The following is an 8,317-nucleotide window of genomic DNA, read 5'->3' on the forward strand; positions in this document are numbered from 1 at the left end:
GTGTAATCCAATGAGATGGAGAAACGTCATGGATTCATGAATGGGTGAGTGAGTGCTGCCTCTGATTGGCTGAGCACTGTCATTCAATAGCGCACATACAAGAACACCGATTTGCGCAGAACGCAGTTACATGCATTCTGAGAATCATTGTGTCATATAATTTTCGGCACATCTGCATAAAAAACGGACATGTGACCACTCCCATTGTCAAGCACTGGGTATATATAGATGTGGGTCGCAAGCGCATCTGCAAATCGGACAAAAAAACGCCCGTGTGACTAAGCCCTTACATTTATGTTAATACTTAATTTTTATATTTTAGTATGTTTTTTAACTTAGCATAGAAAAAACAAACACCTTCTTTTTTTTTAAATTTTATGTTGCCATGTTCTGGGAGTCATAACTTTTTTATTTTTCAATCAATGTATTTCTGCGGGGGCTTGTTTTTCACAATATGAGCTTCTGTGTTCACTGTTACCATGGGTATAAAAGACTTTTTGATTACTTTTTATTTTGTGTTTTGGGAATTTAAATAAACAAAAAAAATGCAATATGCTATTCTTTCAGTTTTTTTCCTATGCTGAATAAGGGCTCAGTCACACGGGCATTTTTATGGTCATATGTTACCTGCATTTGCGATCTGCATTGATATAGAATCAATGCTTTTCAATGGCAGATGCCCAATATTTACCTGTGCATACAAATGCGCAGCGGTAAATATAGGGCAGTGGATTTTAAAACGCAGGTAACTGCGGCATCCATCTTTTTTGGATGTGAAACCACTGTTATGCTGTCGCATGCAGGGGTTTCACCTTGTACTCGACAGGGCTGGCGACAGCAGCGCCGAACCCACTGAGAACATATAGTGAAGATCGCGATCCTCTGGCACAGCTGTGACAGCTGTGGCAGAGGAGAGCGATGTTCTCCCATTGAATTCAATGGAGCCAGCGCTACAGCCAGCTCCATTGAAAGCAATGGGCTGCCAGCAAGCCCCACGGTGATTTTCAGGGAAGGGCTTTAAATATAAGCCCTTCCCTAAAAATCATCTCTAAAATGTGTAAAAAATATATATACTCACCTCTCTGCAGCTGCCGGGGCTCAGGCGCATACAGACGGGTCTTCTCCTGCACTGCTCTGAAGTGCTTTCAGCAGACGGGGATTTAAAAATAGGACCTAGCTAACTTACATTTTTTTTAAAATCTATTCTCACCCGGTCCACGGCGTCCCGATGCTTCCCAATGGTCTCCGGCGGCGCTGCGGAGACATCACTGAGTAGCTGTGATTGGCTCATCGAGTGCTGGCTGTGATTGGCTAGCTGGGGCTCAATTAGCCAATCACAGTGCTCACTTTGCTGGAGGCGGGGTATTCAAAGCCCCGTCATGGATGAAGCTCAGACTGGGAGGTCGCAGTTTACTGCAGCGCCATCGGAAGGCATCATGACGCTGCGGACCAGGTGAGTATAGATTTTTTTTTAATGCAGGTTAGCTAGGTCCTATTTTCAAGGGATTCCTTATATTCTCCACCCCCCCCCCCCAAAAAAAAAAAAAACCCAGAGTAGATCTTATTATCAGGGTAGGTCATATTTTGGTAGTCAGTATGATTACAATGATACCAAATTCATATAGTTTAAGAGCTTTAGCATAAGAAAATATTTTTTTATAGAAGGAAAAAAACTGCAATTTTTGTCTTTTTTTCTTATCAGGTTCTCCATGCTGGCTAAATAGCATGATAAACCTATAGTTAGGGTTATTGTGAATACAGCAATACCAATTCCGTAGGCTTTTCGGCAGGAGAGGGGTTTCAAATAATAAACATTTTATTGGTAAAATGGTGATTTTTCTGTATTCTTTATAGAATTGTTTTATACTTGGAAATAATTTTTCTTACAGCATTCATTAGTTCCACAAATGGACTTGAAGGTGCAATGTATTGCTAACATAATACACTTCACTACTTATATGCTGCAGTGCATTATGGTAACTGTATTTTTTTATATACTGAATGATATTCCTATTAGACTCGGACTCTGGCAGCTTCTGGCAGAGTCTAATAGGCTTTTCTGAATGGCAGACCCAGAGGCTAATATTTGGCCTCTGACTGCCATAGCAGCCATTGTTACCCTGTAATTTTATCATAGGGAGGCCGATGGGATGAAAGAGAGAACCCTATTCCTCTCAGGACCTTTTATATAGAGTAGTTGTGTTCTGGATTATGATTTTCTCCAGCAGGTTTCGGGGTATTTTGCCGCTTCCGAATTGTATCGTGTGCACACATCATCGAACCAGATCAGACACAAATGCTGGTCTAAAACTGGGAGAGTCTCTACAATGTATAGAGGCTCAAGCCTTTTATTATAACACATGACAACCGCCCTTCAATGGGCGTGCAACAGATTACATCAGTAACATATAAGATTCTCATTTGTCGGATCATATAGAATCTCCCACCTCTCTGCCCACCCTCTTCCAAGTGCTGATGTAGCATGGACTTTTGTCCTAGCTCCAGTCATGTCTGTGTATAAGCAAGTCTTATCAACATGTGCTCAGGCTGAAGCAATTCCTTTGTTGTAGAAGTTTCAGGATGGGAGGGGTGAAGAAGTGCTAGTTCAACACTCAGTGTTGGGCACAAATATACATGTAACACTATGACCCTTAACTCTTAGAGGCTTCTTGTGTAACTTCTATGTACTTAACTAACATTACATCACACATCCATTGTCTAGCAAATACCATGATTAGATTGTGTGTGTGTCCTTTAAACTCCTCAGAGCTAAAAGTCATTACAATAGCAAAATACATTTACGTTATACAAATCGATAGACATTTTATACAAAATAATCATCATGTCTATCACAGTTGTCACTAGCCATGGCATCTAACTGACTTGCTCTGATCCTGACAGCAGGACCTTGGGTATCAGTTACAGCTGGGCTTTCATGGTGAGTGCACAGACTTTGCTTCTGGGCCCGTGCAATCACTGTCAGATACTTGTTCCCCAATGTACATGTATGTGATTTTGTGATGATTTTCAGCCACCTTTTAGATTAGACTGAGGATCTCAGTACAACTAACACCCCACCACCACCACCCTTCACACCAAGCTGGGTACTCAGTTTACCAACCTCAGAAGGATGGAAGGCTGAGTCAACCTTGAGCCAGCTATCTGAACCATGCGGGGATTGAACTAGCAACCTTCAGGTCATGAGCGAGAGCTCATCCTTGTCCTGTCCATGGGCATTACATGGACCCATAACAACCAATGATTTTACGCAAAAGGGTAATGTTTTACACCAACCATCGGTTTATGTGAAAACATTGCTGCCTGCCTAATTTACATCCATTTTCATGGACAAGTGTCAGGAATGCAATGTGTAGAGCTCCATGGACAGCAGACAGCAAACAGATGGGGTTCGTGTGTTGTCCGATGCCTTCTGTGTCTGATTTCTCAGACAGCACACTGGCTCAGCCATGTGAATAAACCCTAATATATAATTTCCTTGCTAAGGATTTTGCTGCTGCTCTCATTTCAAATTCTCAATTCTCACACCCCAAGAACCAAAGGTCCCTTTGTTCTTTGTCACATAAAACATTCAGTTAGACAATACAATGCTAAGAGATATATGCAATGAAGTAATTACTTTTTCAAAGCACTGTGTATAAACTTTGGACTGGATAGTTAATGCATAACCTCAGCATTTATACGTCAGTTTTATAACAACTGCATTATTTAATATTTAGTACCTCTTGTTTTTAAGTGTGAGAAAGTACAGCTAATTTAATAACGTTTGCTGCTCCGATTTGTATATAACAAGCAGGGTTAGTGTTCTTTTAAGTTCTCTTCAACTATTTCGGTTCGGTATTATTCCTTTTTCAGACATTTCTGATTTTAATATATTATTATTTATTACAATTCTATTAGTTACTTTAGTTTACCTTTTATTTATTTTGCTATTTTGCTAGCCTCTCATGAGATTTTCAGTTGAATTTATCATACTCTCCTGCCATCTAGTGCCTAGATCGAATAATGCTAATATATAATTATTAATAAATTACTTCCAAATTTGATCACATTCCTTATTTATGTAGATTTCCTGGATTATGTAATTTAGTGTAATGATTAAAGCTTTACTACTGTTGAAAGGCAGATTTTCTTATTTCTCTAAGTCAACGATATACAGTAAATATTTTTGGCTAAAACCACACCTTATAACCTTACTTTGGTATCTATTGTGAGCTGAAAAATTATGCACACAAATATCTGCATGAAGAATAATACATCATGATGTTATAAAGTTCATACATTTTGAATAACTCTATAGATTAAAGGAAGAAAAAAAAGACTACTCTGCTAATAAATATTAGTGCTAAAGAAATTCACAAGATTTTTCATTAAAATGTTAATGCATACACATTTAATCAAGTTGAGTGTAAAGGCGTGCATTTATATCAGTAAAGTAATACATTTATTAGTGAAAGTTGTGATTTCAAAGTTTATGGCTATAAATGTATTAAAGGGATTGTACCAAGGTTGCAAGATATCCCCTATTTCTAGGGCGGTCTGTCAAGACCACCCCCGATCTTCAGAAAGGGACTCCTATTCTGTCTGTCACTGCAGGGGTCAATTCTACCCCCACAGTGATGGTAGCATGAAGAGAGCGCTGGCCAAGCATAGTGGTCAGTGTTCCATTCATTTCAAAGGGGCTGACAGAATGGGTGCCACTCGGGTATCTCTGCAGCCGTATTGAAAGTGACAAGCACTCTATTCAGTCTCTTCCTCACTGCGAGAGGTGCAATAACCCCACAGTGAAGAGGACGGGGAAAACAGGACCCCTGAATCCGAGATTAGTTATGGCATCAGTACTGAGACGCACACTGATCAGCAGGTTATCCTTTTGCAAACCTTTAAAAAAAAAAAAAAAATATATATATATATATATATATATATATATATATTAAATTTGTGTGCCTATTGGGGATGTACAGAAGGTTTTTTACCCTACTGCTGAAGTGGTGGTGCTGCTGGATTTGATTGTTAAGTTTTATATATGAGCACAATATGCTTGTCTGCAATGGGCCTTATCTGGCAAAATTAAAGTTAGCCAGTGAATATCTAGGTAAACACTGTAACGTCTAGAACAATGTGCTCTGGAGAGACAACACAAATACAGAGTTATTTGTCTATACTACTAGAAAGCCAAAGAGAGCATGTAAACTATATGAACCTGATATAAACTGCAAAGCACAGTAGTAACATAATATATAAGGCTGAAAACAGACATATGTTCATACAGTTCAGCCCATTACCCCACCCCCAATGTTGATCCAGAGGAAGGCAAAAAAACCCAATGACATAGAAGCCAATTTCCTCATTTAAGGAAAAAATTATTTCCTGACTCCAGTCTGGCAATCCAAATAATACCTGGATCATCAACCCTTCTGAAATGAAAGTGATTATAACATATAATATTATATTACTTAAGAAAGGCATCCAGGCTTCTCTTGATGTAAAAGCTATACTTTGTTGCTGCTTTGTAGGTCACCATAGCAGAATTCACTATGAGTTCTTTATTGTACTGGGGGTACTTAAAGATAATTTGAGACTATCTTACAAGATTGAATTTCAGATAAACATAACAATTACCATAAACATAACAGCCAATTCCCTAGGTTGAAAAAAAGAAATGCAAGGTTTCTGTTGGACAAGGCCAAAGCCTTAGAGTTTAACTCCCTGAAATGCTATGTAGGGGCTCAGTCACACGGGCGCATCCGGGCGCCGATGCGCCCGTCTTACTGCACAATAAGACGGCCGCACTATAGGTTCGGAGAAAGAACACATGATCTGCTCCATTGTCGGTCACGTGTGCTTTCTTCCGGCGATGTGGAGAGTCGTCCGCACCTGCAGTGCGACCGTCTTTTTCATGCAGTAAGTCGGGCGCATTGGCGCCCAGATGCGCCCATGTGACTGAGCCCTAAAGAATTGAAATGGGCTGTACATGCAAAAAAAAAATGCTTAAGCATTACATAGCTGAAGAAAACTTTCAATAGAGGAGTAAGAAAAATATTTCTCCCGTCTGGATATTGCCATTGAATTTGTCAATAGGGCATGTCCCAACACATTACTGTCCAATCAGAGCTGACACAGTATGGGTGTGTAAAGACACACCCTTTTGAGAAATGGAATGGTAGGGATAAGTTCTTTTCATTTAGCATTGAAGTGTTTCTGTCATACAGTGTAGTCAATGGAATTGGCAATCTACATTTTTCACTGTCCTGTAAGCCCTGGCAAGGTAAAGTACTTTATTTTTTTTTTATTATGCTGCAAACAAAACTCATCAACCTACAAATAATAGCTATAACTATAGTTCAGCTCTGAAAAAAAAAAATATATTTTATTTATAGTATTACCAATTTTACTGATAGGGGTCCTGCCTCTGGAAAATCTCATGCATTGAATGAAAGATATACACTTGTAACGGGTATGAATCAGTGAATCTCTTAATAAGTGAGGGTCTCAGACATGAAACCTGCACAGTCGTAATTTTTTGGTCAATATAGCTGTAGGCCACCTTGTATTTTGCAGGATGAGTTCTAGCTTTTATAGGAACCTATTTCAGGTACATATTATAATTTTTACAATTTCTTTGCTGAGAGCGATGGAAAAGAAAAACAATTTCACCAGTGTCTTTTGGGATTTATTTTTACGGCACCCACCGTACCGAGGTATAAATATCATGTTTATTTTATTCTACGGGTCATTGCAATTATGACAACATAACGTTTTATTATGTTTTACTACTTTTGCATAATGTTATCACTTTTTTTATCAAAATGATTTTTTCATGCTGTTACATTCCAAAACTATAGCATTTTTACGGGTCATTACAATTATGACAACATGCTCATTCAAAACTGTAATGTCCTTTTCCTTTTGAATGAACGGAGATCTGGGTAATTAGTACGATGCTTAATATGTTAATTATCTACAAGCATATGCATAAAAGGGAACATTACTTGGCTGAAATTTTAAAGGGGTTTTCCAGGTTTTTACTATTGATATAATCTATTCTCTGTATAGATTATCAATAGTTGATCAGTAAGTATATACACTGGTTTGGATTCATGTCAGTGCAGTAGAGTCAGACGTCATCATTGGGGTCAGAGCAGTAACATAGTAAACGTTTATATAAATGGGAGTCAAGTCACCTATTACACTTCTAGCTCTACATTAGGCACTGACAACAGATTGGTCGATCCACTAATTATCAGGGATCTTGAGCAGTAGCCTTCAGCTGATCAACTTTTGATGACGAATCCTGAGGATCGGTCATCAATTGTGAAAGTTCAGAAAACACCTTTAACTCCTATAATATCCAGTAGATATACAATGAGAAATTCTAGATGAGCATGATATCATTACTGGAGGTAAAATGGTTTGAATGTCTCATGCCCTAACACATCTAAATACAATAAAAATGTCATATTATTTTTTAATTTATTAGATGAATGCAGGAACATAAATATGTATAATCAAATTATACATCATTACTAAATTGAACCACATGGATAATTAGGCTTTACTCTTGGTAACTGATGAATGACATTAAATTAAAGTGGCTTAGATTAATGTACTCCCTGACCAATAGGCCCTTAACAGTCACTGGCCTAAAATTTCTTTTAACATGTGAAATATCAAAGTGACTTAAACATTATCAGCATAGTAGTATTACAGTATGGCACTACTTTATCAGGTAAGCGGATACAGTGTACAATAGAGCTGAGTTTGCAAATATGAGAATTAGGATGAATACCAATGACATGCACGCCTAATAGACTATAAATGTAAGACTGTAGAGGATATATGAGGGACATACGCTAGGGACAGCTAAGTTGCTGTGTAGAACCCTCAAACTACCAGGCCTCTGGAAGAGGACCTAAAGTTGAGGAAGTGAAATGCCACCCATAGGGGTAAGGAAGATAACTAAATACAATTGGGGATACATATAACCCACTATTCAAGGGTTCAGTATGAAAGTAACGTGCTGGATATTTTGGACCAAAGTCACACAACCACACAACATAGATATTTGAAGAAAATGATATGGTGTACAGTTAAAATATAAGCTACTTATGAAGAGGAGAATGATGGAGTACCTGCCAGGATTTTACACTCATAAATCTTATTCCGTGAGAAATAGTATAACATTTAAATGACAGGTAGTAAATTACAGTCCATATTAAACCCATGAGGTATAATAGTGCTTTAGAATATATTCTTTTTCAACATTTTGACCTTCTAACCCAAATGTATCAAAGTTGTG

This window comes from Eleutherodactylus coqui, chromosome 1 (assembly GCF_035609145.1).
Source record: "Eleutherodactylus coqui strain aEleCoq1 chromosome 1, aEleCoq1.hap1, whole genome shotgun sequence".
Classification (NCBI taxonomy): domain Eukaryota; kingdom Metazoa; phylum Chordata; class Amphibia; order Anura; family Eleutherodactylidae; genus Eleutherodactylus; species Eleutherodactylus coqui.